Source organism: Gossypium hirsutum, chromosome A08 (genome assembly GCF_007990345.1).
Source record: "Gossypium hirsutum isolate 1008001.06 chromosome A08, Gossypium_hirsutum_v2.1, whole genome shotgun sequence".
NCBI classification, from domain to species: Eukaryota; Viridiplantae; Streptophyta; class Magnoliopsida; order Malvales; family Malvaceae; genus Gossypium; species Gossypium hirsutum.
In genome coordinates this window covers 56,614,756-56,630,832 of record NC_053431.1, presented here as the reverse complement: position 1 = coordinate 56,630,832, position 16,077 = coordinate 56,614,756, and the positions used below count along the sequence as shown (strand labels likewise).

Here is a 16,077-nt window from a genome sequence, read left to right as displayed (position 1 = left end):
CATACAGATAATGTCGCCAAATCTTCAAAGCAAACACTATAGCAGCCAATTCCAAATCACGAGTCGGATAATTCCTTTCATGAGATTTTAATTGCCTCGAAGCATAAGCCACCACTTTTCCTTCTTGCATAAGTACACATCCTAAGCCATTTTGAGAAGCATCACCATACACCACAAATTCTTTACCTGATTCGGGTTGTACCAACACTAGTGCTTCAGTTGATAACTTTTTCAATTCTTCAAAACTCTGTTGACATTCTTCCGTCCACTCAAATTTAACATCCTTTCGGAGTAGTCTAGTCATAAGAGCAGCAATTATAGAAAACCCGTTTACAAACCACCGATAATACCCAGCTAGCCCCAAGAAACTTCTAACTTCAGTTACATTTTTCGGTGGTTTCCAATCAACAATGGTCGAAATTTTACTAGGATCAACCCGTATACCATCACCTGAAACAATGTGACCCAAAAATCTAACTTCTCGAAGCCAAAATTCACTTTTACTAAACTTGGCATATAACTGCTTATTTCTCAAAGTTTGCAAAACTATTTTCAAGTGCTCGGCATGCGCTGTCTCATCTTTCGAATAAATTAAGATGTCATCTATAAATACGACAACAAATTTGTCCAAGTATGGCCGAAATATGCAATTTATCAAATCCATAAACACAGTAGAAGCATTTGTTAACCCGAATGGCATAACTAAAAATTCATAATGACCGTACCTTGTTCGAAAAGCAGTTTTAGGCACATTTGACTCTTTTACTCGCAGCTGGTAGTACCCATATCTCAAGTCAATCTTTGAAAACCATGTCGCTCCTTTCAGCTGATCAAACAAATGATCAATTCTCGGCAACGAATACTTGTTCTTGATTGTCACCTTGTTTAATTGCCAATAGTCAACACACAATCTCACAGAACCATCCTTCTTTTTCACAAATAACACAGGAGCACCCCAAGGTGAAAAACTCGGTCTCACAAAGCCTTTGTCAGTCAACTATTGCAATTGCGACTTTAATTCTTTCAACTCTGCTGGTGCCATTCTATACGGAGCAATCGAGATCGGAGCTATTCCCGGTATCAACTCAATACCAAATTCTACTTCCCTGACTGGAGGCAAACCCGGCAACTCTTCTGGAAATACATCCGTGAATACACACACAATTGGCACTGATTCAACTTTCTTTTCAATTTATTTTGTATTAATTACATATGCCAACTAAGCTTCATAACCCTTCGTCAAATATCTCTAAGTCGACATCGAAGAAATCACACTAGATAATGCCTCTGATTTGTCTGATTCAACCCGCAGAATTTTACCACTTTCACACTTTAATTCTATAACCTTTTCTTTGCAATTTACTATAGCATCATGCAATGTCAACCAAACCATACCCAAAATAACATCAAATTCATCAAACGGAAACAACATCAAGTCGGCCGGAAAGTAATGACCCCGAATCATTAAAGGGCATTTCTTGCATACTTTATCAACTATCACACATTTGCCTAATGGATTCGACACTCTAATCATAAATTCTGTGTACTCAACAGGTATATCCATACTAGACACCAATTTCAAGCACACATATGAATGAGTAGAACCGAGATCAATCAAAGCATTAACATTAACATCATAAAGAGAAAATATACTAGTAATCACGTCAAGTGATGAAGCATCTTCACGTGCCTTTATGGCATAAGTTCTAGCTGGAGCCCTTGCTTCAGGTTTAGCTGTGGAATCTTTGACTACATTCTTGCTGCTTGCTTCATTTCCAGCTTTCCTCGAATATCTTCCCCTCGAGTCTGCACCACTAGCTTTTACACTTTGAAATTTTTCTTTCTCAACTCTCTCTGGACAGTCTCTAATAAAATGATCAAGAGAACCACACCGAAAACATTCATTCGCTCTACATAGGCCAAAGTGATTTCTACCACACTGCTGGCACTCAGGCTTAACAAATCTCGAATTTCCCACACTAGCCATGAAAGTAGTCTGAGATTTAAAACCCACATTTTTCTTCTTAGAATTTTCATATGATTGTCCAGCCGAAACTTGAGAACGAGGATTCATATTTCTAGATTTTCTAGATTGCTGTGAGAATGAACTGCTCGTCGATCTTTTCTTCCAATTTCTAATCTCAGCCTTGACTTTTTTCTTCTCTTTGAGTAGTTCTTCAGCCTTGCAAGCCCGATCAACAAGTACTACCATTTCTTTTAATTCGAGAATCCCAACAAATACTTTAATGTCTTCATTGAGTCCGTCTTCAAATCGTCTACACATTTAAGCCTCTGTAGGAATATATTCTCTAGCATACTTACTCAACCTGACGAACTCCCTTTCATATTCAGTAACTGTCATGTTGCCCTGCTTCAACTCAAGAAACTCTTTACGCTTCTGATCAACAAATCTTTCACTAATGTATTTCTTCCGAAATTCTTCTTGAAAGAACTCCCATGTTACTTTTTCTTTCGGTACTACTGAAATCAATGTCTTCCACCAATGATAGGCTGAATCCCTCAACAATGATATAGCACATTTCAAGCATTCCTCAGGTGTACAAGACAATTCATCAAATACCCGAATAGAATTCTCAAGCCAAAACTCTGCTTTCTCTGCATCATCATCAACATTTGCCCTAAATTCTTCGGCCCCTTGCTTAAGAATTCTGTCAACTAGAGTTCTGTGAAATTTCATCAGATCTACACCTTGAGGCATCGGGGGTAGAGGTTGAGGAATCGGGGGAGGTGGGGGAGGTTGTGCATTCGGGTTCGTACGAACGAACTCAGTATACTAGGCATTCATCATCTGGAGCAAGGCTTCCCGAGCCCCTTCTCCTCCTCCTTGACCAACAGTAGGAGGTGGATTTCAGTCGGCACCACCCCTTCAGCCGAAGTTGGTGCATTACTCTCTACATCATCAGCCACAGCTAGATCGGGATCCATTTACTATAAAAAAATCATTTAAAAGGTCAGAAGTCGTCACACTATCACAATATATATATGTCATGTATAGCAAAACCCGTACATACAACACGTTAGCCCGAGAACTAACTAAACCTACTCTAATACCACCAAATGTAATGCCCCCGTACCCGAGACCATCGTCGGAGTCGAGTACGAGGTGTTACTAAACTTAATTCATTAATTAAACAGCTTAAACAATTTATTTTAGAATTTCCAGACAAGCTGGCTAACTGCATTACAGTCGCTTAAAAATTCATATCTCAAGTTTTGAAACTCAAATTTAAGATCCATAAATTTTTCCTGAAACTAGATTTATATATCTATCTACTAATTTATTTCTAGAATTTTTGGTCAGGCCAATTAGTACAGTTTATTAGTTAAATTCTCCCCTGTTTCAAGGTTCGACTACTCTGATCCCTATGTATTACGAATCATATATCTCTCTGTACAGAGTTTTAATGATTATTTTGTTTGTTTCTAATAAAACTAGACTCAATAAGGAATCTATACATATAAAGTAAAACTTCTAATTATTTTTGTACAATTTTTGGTAAATTTTTAAATTCAGAACAGGGGATTCAGAGACCACTATGACCCTGTTCCACCAAAACTTAAATATCTCATAAAATATAACTCATTTACCATTTTTTCTCCATCCATATGAAAATAGCCTCATCAAGATGCAATTTCATAACTTATTCATCATTTAATTCCATTTCTTACTATTTTTAATGATTTTTCAAATTCACATCACTGCTGCTTTATGACTCTGTTTTATGGTCAATTTTACCATTCCAAGGATTTTCATGGTTTAGTTAAGACATAAAGCATACATGTTATCATATATAAACTTGATTAGCCATTCCAATAGCTAATCATTTACAAACCCTTTTCTTACTAAACCATAACCATATCATATGATCATTTACACAAAGTGAGTATAGTGCTATACATGTCACATTCAAAATATACAAGCCATTTTACCAATTTAGGTCTTTGGATAGCGTGAACGAGCCTTCGACCTATCCCGATTCTCAAGCCGGCTTGTCAAAACTACAATGAAGAAAAAGCAGAGAGTAAGCATAAATGCTTAGTAAGTTCACATGCAAATAGCATGTAACATAATCATGCCATTCAACATAAACATTATTTGCATAAACAACACCAAGACATTCATGTTACATTTGCATTTAATATCTTACTACAATTTCATCATACTAAGTTCTCAACCCAAGGGTTTAAACACTTACATGTCAAATTTTCTTATTCATCACACTTACCAACATGTCACCTTCGTATTAGGCATTCTCCTTATTCTATTAGAGATCTCCCGTTGAACACATCGGAATATGATTTCGAATACATGGATAATGTGCACATAAGTGCTCTACTCAAAGCTAAATAAGCTCAATAGCTTTCCAAATCTATGTAGCCAAGCTACCATGTAACCCGCCCATAAACGAACTCGGACTCAACTCAACGAGCACGGGCGTTCGCATCCATAAGTGAACTCAGACTCAACTCAACGAGTTCGAAACTCAACCATCCTAGTGACAAGTCACTTGTACCCTAATCTATTCCCAAGGTTCAAACGAGATTCTTTTCAATTACACATTTCGATCGCCTTCTTCGGAATATAGAAATCGATACTTGCTAACATCTCATACTTATCAAGTTGTTCACATAATTTGCATATCACCAAATAATAATTTACAAAACATCATATTTCATGATAATAAGTATCATGTCATATAAATAACATTAAATCACTTAAAATAAAAATTATGTTACCTTATTTACACATGAACTTACCTCTATACAAAATATTAGCAATCGAGCCTATTCCTCGTAAACTTTGTTTTTCCCTCGATCGCGACTTCAATCTCGTTTCTCTTGATCTATAATGCCAAATTAATTTATTTAATACAAACATTCATCAAAACAACCCCTAATACGAACTTTGGCAAAATTACTATTTTTCCCCTAAATTTTCACTTATTTGCTCTTTTTCCCTAAGCCTCGTAAATTAAACCTCATCCTATTTTCTTATGTTTTATTACATGCTGATCATTTTTCCCTTCTATGGCAACATCAAATTCACACTCTAACATGTACTTATGACTATTAGGTATTTTTACCGATTAAGCCCTTTTACTCGTTTTCACTTAAAACCGAGTAGCACAAGTTGTTTAACATAATTTAAAACCTCATATTCTATCATAAAACACCAAAATACACAAATTTCACCAATGGGTATTTTTCCAAATATGAACCCTAGGTTGAATTATTGCTAGCATAAGTTAATTCGAGCTACCGGGATTCCAAAAACGTAAAGAACATTAAAAACGGGGCTTGGAATCACTTACTGTGGATCTTGGAAGCTTGAAACAAACCCTAGCTATGGAGAACCCTTGAAAGCTCGGCCTAATGAAGAAGACGGACAAAAATTGGCTTTTAATTTTGTTTTTAATTCATTTTAATAACTAAATGACCAAAATGCCTTTAATTAAAAACTATGGTGTTTTATCTTCCTTTAGGTATTTCTGTCCAAACTAGTATAATGGTCTAATTATTATCCAAGGACCTCCACTTTAAAAACCCATTACTCACAAGTACTTAAAACCTTTGTGAACTAGAACACACATTTTACAACTTTTGCAATTTAGTCCTAAGTATCAAATTGGACCCTCTATCGATAAAATTTCTAAACGAAATTTTCACACAATCATGCAATCTTGCCATAGACCTTAAAATGATAATAAAATAAATTTTTCTACCTCGAATTTGTGGTCACAAAACCACTATTCCAATTAGGCCCTAATTCGGGATATTACACTATTTACCTAATATATTCCACTTATATACTAAACATATCACTCAACAAAAATATCCAATCACAGTTTCAACATTGACATATATATATATTAACCATGGTTCACATATAAACATATATAATGGCCAAAACATCAAAACCACAACCAAACATATCCATAGAATAGTCAAACTTAAAACTGAACTTAACATAAATAAACAAGCCATTTTCGCATGGCTTAAATATATATATATACACAAACCAAAATCCAACATTTCCAAACATTATCTAGCCTATACATGCCATAAGTTTCAAATTTTACTTATAAAGTACCGAAAATAGTCGATAGTGTGATAAACTTTGATGACTATCCCTGAGCTCGTAACTTGATTCCAAAATCTATAAAACAATAGCAGTAAACATATACGGCAGTAAGCTATCATAGCTTTGTAAGTCATAAGCAAATAAATAACTCAACAACAATATCAATCCAATTTGACCAAGCCAATTCATACTAAAATTTCAAACTTACAATTTCATATATAACATATACTTTCATTTAGCCGAATACACATATATCCAATATCAAAATATATCATTCAATCTCAAAACCATAATAACATTATTTAACCGAATATACATAAACTCATATACATATATTCATGAATCATTTCATAAGTATTCACATTTATATTCATAAGGCCGAATACAATCATTTATATATGTATGCACATAGATCACAAATATGATATCATTATATATAACCATTGGTCGAATGTACTTTCTATAAACACATATATTTTTCATTTACATCATAAATGATTTGCAGCACATATCAAGTAACCTACTTACCTTATTTCAAATAGATAGTAAGCTATCACATACCTGATCACTTTAGCTCGTTTTACACATTCAATCATAACTTATCATTGCCCGTTGAATCATTCAGAATATAATAGGATACTTGGATAATCACATATATCATACAATGCCAACGTCCCATACGTGGTCTTACATGCTATCACATATCGATGCCATTGTCCCAGCAGGGTCTTACACGAATCAAATACGATGCCAATGTCCCAAACATGGTCTTACACGTAACCACATATATCAATGCCAATGTCCCAGGCGTGGTCTTACACGAGAACACATATACTGAAAATCCTATATCATGACATATGTATCCTAGCTATTCCTAAGGTTCGTACGAGGCTTTCGGACGTCGTAACTCGGTCGAATCGAACTTGTACACATAGCTTTCAAACATATTCACATTCAGTTTTCATATATACATTTTCATTTAATACATTTCAGCATATAAAACTCATATTTATTTAAAATTAACAACATCTATTTGCTTATAAACTTGCCTCGGACAACGATAATCAGAACGGGACGACTAATTGACAACTTTGGTTTTCCCCTGATCCAAATTCGATTTATTTGGTGTAACACCCCTTACCCGTGTTTGACGCCAGAACAGGGTATGAGGCATTATCAGACTTAATCACTAATCATCGTATAAAAACTGATTCATAATTTCACTCTAATTTAAAACTTTTTCAAACCTTGATCAAACTGTCCCTTGAAAAGAGCTTACAAGGCCCATCTCACGCTTTAATTCAACCACACACATAGGCAAGCATGCACATTCATAAATTGCATCATTTAATTAATAACATAATCAAGACTATGTACATTAAATGACTTTATACAATAGAAACGTTCAAATAACATAGGTCAATATTTTAAGCCAATTCCTAGCAACTTAATAATAATTAAACGAGTCTCCATACATGCCAAAGACTTAAAATACTTTAAAACCTTTATGTATCAATCAATAATTTGATAGTGTGATTTAACCTCCGGCGACCTCCAACTCGAGCTAACATCTGCGACACTAGGAAAAAGGAAAGGAAGGAAATAAGCATTATAGCTTAGTAAGTATGTATGTAAATATTAATAAACAATACATTATCATACTTTAAACAAAGTCACAATATGTTCCCAGAATATTACCATCACAAACACACATACTTTCACTATTACAATCATAAACAGGTTCAAAATAAGCTGTCTAGCAGAGTACCAGAAACTAAATTATTTCTTTCTGGAGCTACAGAACTCCAAATTACAAACCGTTAATTTTCCTTGAAACTAGATTCAAATATATTCTTACCATAAAATTATAAGAATTCTTGGTCTAGCCAATTAGTACAGTTTATTCATTAAAGTTACCCCTATTTCACTGCTCAACTGTTCTGACCACTCTTCACTACGAATCAATTTTCTCCTCGTACAGAATTCAAAGGATGTTCTTGTTATTTAATTTGAAACTAGACTAATTAATAATCCATGACAATTTCATGCCCATTTTTGTCCATAATCATAGAAATTGGGCAAACTGCTATTTAAGGAGCTCTAATTAATAATCCATGACAATTTCATGCTTAAAGCTTCTAGAACTCACATTTTGCAACTTTTTCAATTTAGCCCTAAATGTTAAATTGGACACTTTATCAATAAAAGTTTTCCATGAAATTTTCACACAAATATGCAATCATATCATAAACCTCATAATAATATAAAATAATTATTTTTACTTAGAATTTGTGGTCTCAAAACCATTGTTCCGACTAGGCCCTAATTCAGGATGTTACATCACCTTTTATTATAAATTTGAATTAAATTTTATTCACTTGTGTCTTGATCCGTCAAAAACCCTAAATTATGTTAATATCTCTTTCGAGAGTAAAAACAACTAATTCTAGGTTGATTAATTGAATTCTCTTTCTAATGAAAACCCATATTGTCGCATTAACTCGATCTATGGATTCCCCTATTAGATTTGACTCTAATCCGATAGATTTATGTCGTCCTATTTTTAGGATTGCATGAAACTCCACTCAATTATGCTAGATCTACTCTTTAATAGGGACTTTTGCTCTACTAAATTAAGAACGTTAAATATGAATTAATATCCCAGAAATATTAAAAGGAGAAATAAGCATACATAATTGAGAACAAGAATCAAGTATTTATCGCGTAAAAATAGAAATTAAATAAAAAGATTCATCATAGGTTTCATCCTCCCTAGGTATCTAAGGAATTAGTTCATAATCCTAAATAGAAACATCTCAAAGTTAGAATAACCAAAAGACATAAAGAAACTCAATAAAACTTCGAAAGAAATTCAAAAGAGATCTTCGATCTTGATGGAGATCCACTTCTGAGTTTATTCTGATGGTGTTCTTCTAGTGTTTTCTTCGATCCTCTTTGATTGCCCCCTTATGTCTTCTTCTAATTAGTATTTATAGACTTTAGAATGCTCAAAAAGCCTAAAAATTGGGTTTTTTCACGTATTTGGGAAGTATGATGTGAAATCGACACTGGCTGGCACATGGGCGAGTATCTAGCCCGTGTGGAAATGCCTAGGCCATATGGCTCCTAAAAATAGCTCTATTTGTTTGATTTTGGCTCATTTTTTGCTCCTTTCACTCCCAAATACTCTTCTCAATATAGAAACATGAATTTAAAGGATTAGGAGTATCAAATTCACTAATTTGGATAATTAATCATCTAAAAATGCATTAATAATGGGATTAAAATATGTTACTTTTATAGCTTATCAACCACTAACTTAAGCGTTTTCTTGTCCTCAACCAAAATCCTCGACTCACATTAAAATTAATAATTCTCAACTTGTAATTCCCATCAATAATGACTCAAAATAATTCAAAAATAATCATGCATTGTCAATTCAAGTAAAAGAGCACAAAAGTTTCAAATAGTCCAAGCTAACATTTTTAAACACGAAAACATAGGCGTCTCCCCTTATCTAAATAATTACCTTTAATTCAAAATAGAAAAGAATCGACATCTTTACTAAAGATTCACTCAAATCACTCAAAGGGTTTAAGGTTTACAAATAAGCACTCACTAGTCAAACAAAAAAGGTCATTACCATAGGCTTGCATGAAGATCAAATCTCCACCACTATAAAATGAGATGATACACAAATCAAAAGGTCTAGAAAAAAATAAACAAATGTTGAATTAAAAACAAGCATATATCAAGAACTATTCAAGAATAAAAACAAGCTTCTTCTCAAAATATGAGTTTAACTGTTCAAGCTCAATCAACGTAGAACTAAATAGTAATCAATATTTATTTTTTTTTCCTCCTCTTTTTTTTACTTATCTAGAACAATCATAAATAATTTAGCAAATCAAACAGAAGAGCATAGTTAAGCAAATAACCAAATCAAATCTCGACAAAAATTGAGTCAATAAAACGGGAAAAAGTCTCAACAAAAAATTGAGTTATGGGTTAACATTAATGGGTAAATCAAGAAATGATGTGTTAGGCTCAACAGGGTTCACTAAGGGTTAATTACAAAGGTAGGCTTTTTATGGGATAAGTGGGTTAAAACCTAGGTGTCTTTATCATCTCAGTATATCAAATCAAAGTTGTGGTCTCAACATGTATAATCGAAGCAAGTTCTAGAATAACAAATCAGGTTGACCCACTCATAACCAATAATAAAATGAGAAGGAAAAATTTATTCTCTAAAGGCTCAAAATCTCACAAAAAAAAATCATGGTTTTTAATGTCAAACTTGCAAATCTCAAACTTCAAGGTAATACTTCAATTTAGGGAAACAACCTAAAAATTTTTAATTTCTGAAAAATAACTTATCATGTTTGATTCTCTCATAGCTTAGAGTTTAAATCAACCAATACACAAATATCTACAAATTAATCTAAAACACATCAACAAAAATTCCAAATCGACAAAAATTCATTCTAATGGAAGTATGAGAAAATTACTTAAATATAGGACATAATTCAGGGATTTTCTAATAATTATATAAATAACCTTCCACACATAAAATGTACATTGTCCTCAATGTACGAACAGATATAATCACAATATAAGCAGAATATCATAAGAGAGGGAAAAAACTAAAACTGCCCTGAATAGTGGATGAAATTGCTAGAGTTGTGAAAAGCAAAATTGTAGGCAAATCTAAATGTAGTGCATGATTCTGAGCAAACTAATAAGAAAATAAACAAAAATAGTGAAGAAGATTAAAAGGTTACTAACTCGATTACAAGCAACCATAAAAATTAAAATTAAAATATAGTTCAAAAAATAAGAAACGAAATAAGTCAAAGAAAATAACAAGATAAAGAACTAAAAAAATAAACATAAAAATAAACATAAAAATAAAGTAAAAATAAAAATAAAACTAAAAAAATAAACAAATTCAATGGTCCTCATCGTTAGAGGCGTCGATGTCGTGAGTTGTCGATGCTGAAGAGGAGATATAAAGATGCTGACAAATATGTTGTACAGTTACGTCAATACTATCGAACCTCTAAAAGCAATGCTACTTGAAACGAGTGAACCGCTCGGAGAGGTCCTCCAAGGTAGCAACAGAACAAGCAAGACAATGACTCAAAGGTGGAGGATAAGGTGGATCTTCGTGATGGAAGGCAACATCATCAGTGAACTCTTTGCGCTCTGAAAAACCATAATATATACATATTTTTATCCCATGCTTGGCATATTTTTGGATGATTTATTATAAGAGTTAGTGAATTTGATGCTCCTAATCTTTTAAATTCATGTTTATACTTAGGTAAGCATAGGAAAGTGAAAAGAGAAAGAAACGGGCCAAAAAATAGACAAAAATGGGCTTATCTCAGTATCTCACATGGCCTAAGCACTTTCACACTGGCAAACCACATGCTCATGTGCCATGGCCGTGTCGACTAAAAACCAACTTAGAATTACACATGGCTTGAGCACCTTCACATGGGCGTGGCACACGGCTGTGTCCTTGTTGGACCCAAGTCTAATTCTATTTGAAAAAGGCTAATTTTAGGCTATTTTGGGTATTCCAAAGTCTATTTAAACACCCTAAAAGAGGATCAAAGGGGACATGCAGAGTAGAAAGGAGAAAATACTCAAGGACAGCCATCTGAATCAGCTCGGAAGTAGGATTTACTTTAAGACTGAAGATATCCATTGAAGTTCTTTGGGTTTCTTTATGTTTTATTGTTTTCCCAATTTTGAGGTGTTTTCCATTATTATGAACTAAACTCCCTAAATACCTAAGGGAGATGAAACCTAAGACGAATCTTATTACCATTTGAATTATATGATAAATACTTGTTCTTATTCTTAATTTTGAATTTTAATCTTTGTTTTAATATTCCAGGATATTATTCAGGTTTTTTACGTGCTTATTCAGTAGGAGCAAAAGTCCCTATTTAAGAGTAGATCGTTCATAATTAAGTGGAATTGCATGCAATCCTAGAGATAGGACGACATAAATCTATCAGATTAGAGTCAAATCTAATAAGGGAATCCATTGATATAGTTAACGCGACAATAGGGGTTTTAATTAGAAAGAGATTTTGATTAATCAACCTAGAGTCAGTTGTTCTTAGTCTCGAGAGAGATATTAACATAAATCAGGGATTTCTATGGATTAAGTCAAGTGAATAAACTGTCTAATTCAAAAGTGATAAGTGAAGTGTAGGTGGATTCTTCCTTGGGTATTGTCCTCTCCATCGGTTTTCTAAAAAGTATTTTCCAATTTTTTATCTCTGTCGTAATTTTAGTTAATTAGATTAAACACCCTAAAAGAGGATCAAAGGGGACATGCAGAGTAGAAAGGAGAAAATACTCAAGGACAGCCATCTGAATCAGCTCGGAAGTAGGATTTACTTTAAGACTGAAGATATCCATTGAAGTTCTTCGGGTTTCTTTATGTTTTATTGTTTTCCCAATTTTGAGGTGTTTTCCATTATTATGAACTAAACTCCCTAAATACCTAAGGGAGATGAAACCTAAGACGAATCTTATTACCATTTGAATTATATGATAAATACTTGTTCTTATTCTTAATTTTGAATTTTAATCTTTGTTTTAATATTCCAGGATATTATTCAGGTTTTTTACGTGCTTATTCAGTAGGAGCAAAAGTCCCTATTTAAGAGTAGATCGTTCATAATTAAGTGGAATTGCATGCAATCCTAGAGATAGGACGACATAAATCTATCAGATTAGAGTCAAATCTAATAAGGGAATCCATTGATATAGTTAACGCGACAATAGGGGTTTTAATTAGAAAGAGATTTTGATTAATCAACCTAGAGTCAGTTGTTCTTAGTCTCGAGAGAGATATTAACATAAATCAGGGATTTCTATGGATTAAGTCAAGTGAATAAACTGTCTAATTCAAAAGTGATAAGTGAAGTGTAGGTGGATTCTTCCTTGGGTATTGTCCTCTCCATCGGTTTTCTAAAAAGTATTTTCCAATTTTTTATCTCTGTCGTAATTTTAGTTAATTAGATTAAACACCCTAAAAGAGGATCAAAGGGGACATGCAGAGTAGAAAGGAGAAAATACTCAAGGACAGCCATCTGAATCAGCTCGGAAGTAGGATTTACTTTAAGACTGAAGATATCCATTGAAGTTCTTTGGGTTTCTTTATGTTTTATTGTTTTCCCAATTTTGAGGTGTTTTCCATTATTATGAACTAAACTCCCTAAATACCTAAGGGAGATGAAACCTAAGACGAATCTTATTACCATTTGAATTATATGATAAATACTTGTTCTTATTCTTAATTTTGAATTTTAATCTTTGTTTTAATATTCCAGGATATTATTCAGGTTTTTTACGTGCTTATTCAGTAGGAGCAAAAGTCCCTATTTAAGAGTAGATCGTTCATAATTAAGTGGAATTGCATGCAATCCTAGAGATAGGACGACATAAATCTATCAGATTAGAGTCAAATCTAATAAGGGAATCCATTGATATAGTTAACGCGACAATAGGGGTTTTAATTAGAAAGAGATTTTGATTAATCAACCTAGAGTCAGTTGTTCTTAGTCTCGAGAGAGATATTAACATAAATCAGGGATTTCTATGGATTAAGTCAAGTGAATAAACTATCTAATTCAAAAGTGATAAGTGAAGTGTAGGTGGATTCTTCCTTGGGTATTGTCCTCTCCATCGGTTTTCTAAAAAGTATTTTCCAATTTTTTATCTCTGTCGTAATTTTAGTTAATTAGATAATTAGTCTTAGTTTAAAACATTCTCTTAATTGTTAGGCTAGATAATAAAAAGTTAGTAATTACTAGTACTTTTAGTCCTTGTGGATACGATATTTTCAGTCTCACCATAGCTATACTACTGTTCGATAGGTGCGCTTGCCTTAGTCGAATTTTTAGTTAGTTTAGCGACCATCAAGTTTTTGGCACCGTTGCCGGGGACTAAGATATTAGGAACGCTTCATTTTTATTACTTTAGCCATTTTTACTTTTATTGCAATTTACTTTTTACTTTTAGTTTAATTTTTCTTTTCTATTTTTTTTTCTTTTTAATTGCTTCTGGCAGCTGTCTCTAGTTTATGACTAGGAGGAACCCGTCAGGACATTTGCTTTTTAACAGTGAGATCGAGAGCACAGCTCGCAGAAATCGAAGAGAAATAAGGCGAAGTCTACAATACATAAAGGAAAAGTGAGAGGACAATATCCATACTACAGCCGAAGAGATGGCTAAAAATCAAAATAATTCGCTGCCTCCTTTGGTTGCTGCAAATCCAGTGAATCAGAATCCTACTCCTCATACTATGTACGACTATGCTAAGCCTAATTTAATAGGGGCTGAATTGAGTATTGTTAGACCTACAATTGCTGCAAATAATTTTGAACTGAAACCTAACATGATTCAAATGATACAACAGTTTGTTCAGTTTGATGGTTTGCAGGACGAGGATCCAAACACTCATTTAGCGAACTTTCTGGAATTCTACGACACTTTTAAGATCAATGGCATTTTTGACGATGCCATTTGCCTTCGGTTATTTCCCTTTTCATTAAGGAGTAAGGCTAAACTGTGGTTGAACTCGTTACCACGATGGTCAATCACCACTTGGGAACAAATGACCGAAAATTTTTTTCTTAAATATTTTCCACCAGCTAAAATGGATAAATTGAGGAATGATATCTCTTCTTTTGTACAGATGGATTTAGAAACTCTATACGATGCATGAAAGAGATACAAGGACTTATTGAGATGGTGCCCTCACCATGGGTTACCTCTATGGATGCAGGTTCAGACTTTTTACAACAGTGTGAACCCCTCAACAAGGCAACTGATCGATGCAGCCACCGATGGAACTTTAAACAAAAAAACACCTGAAGAGGCTTACGAATTTATTGAAGAAATGTCACTAAATAATTATCAGTGGCAGGTCATTAGAACGAAGCCGACAAAAGCAACACGGTCGTTATGCTATCTAACCAGGTAAACTTTTAAATAAAAAGATTGATGGTTTGTGTGGTTCTACTCAGGTACATCCAGTGATGAGGTGTGATTCAAATGGAGGAGTAGTGCACAGCACAGATTATCCATCCTTCAACACTAGCACCGAGGAGGAACAAGTCCACTATATGGGTAATAATTCTAGACCTCAAAATAACCCGTATAGTAAAACTTATAATGCAGGTTGGAGGAACCATCCCAATTTCTCGTGGGGTGGTCAAGGAAATCAAAAACCACAACATCCTCCAAGGTTTCAACAACCACCTTACCAACAAGAGAAGAAACCGAACCTTAAAGAGATGCTCACAAAATTCATCTCAGTGTCAGAAACTCATTTTCAGAATACCAAAACAGTGCTTAAGAATCAGCAAGCGTCAATTCAAGTGCTTGAAACTCAAATAGGACAGGTTGCTAAGTTTATTTCTGAACAACCATAAGGAAGCATGCCCAGTAACACAGAAACTAACCCAAGGGAGCAACTTCAAGCCATTACTGTGCACAATGACGAAGAGTTAGTTGAAGATGAACCAAAATCGAGGCAAGACAATAAGGTAGATAAAGGTAAGGTTGATGTAAGCAATGATAAATAGAAACTGGTAAGTAAAGAGTATAAACCTCGTGTGCCGTACCCTAAGGCGACAAGGAAAGACCACTGATCGCATGATTCATAACAAGTAATAAATATTTATAATGAAGATCAAACCTAGACTAACTATTATCACGATGAAAAGGCAAGTGCACCTATCGAACAATAGTATAGTAATGGCAAGACCGGGATATCATACCCAGGGGAACCAAAAGTACTAGTAATAACTATCTTTTTATTATCTAGCCTAAGAATAAAAGGGGTTTTATTTGTTTTAATTAACTAATTATCTAAACTAAGAACGCACACAGATAAGAATTGGGGAATTGCTTTTGGGAAAATCGATTGACTTGAGACAATACCT

At 33.8% G+C, this 16,077-nt stretch overlaps 1 non-coding gene across 1 annotated transcript; it reads right to left on the bottom strand.

The window, feature by feature from the left end:
* Positions 1 to 14,792: 14,792 nt before the first annotated feature.
* LOC121205558 (small nucleolar RNA R71) lies at positions 14,793 to 14,899 on the bottom strand. The gene has a single exon (XR_005900634.1). It is a non-coding gene; the product is annotated as a small nucleolar RNA R71 (small nucleolar RNA).
* Between the last annotated feature and the right edge of the window lie 1,178 nt (positions 14,900 to 16,077).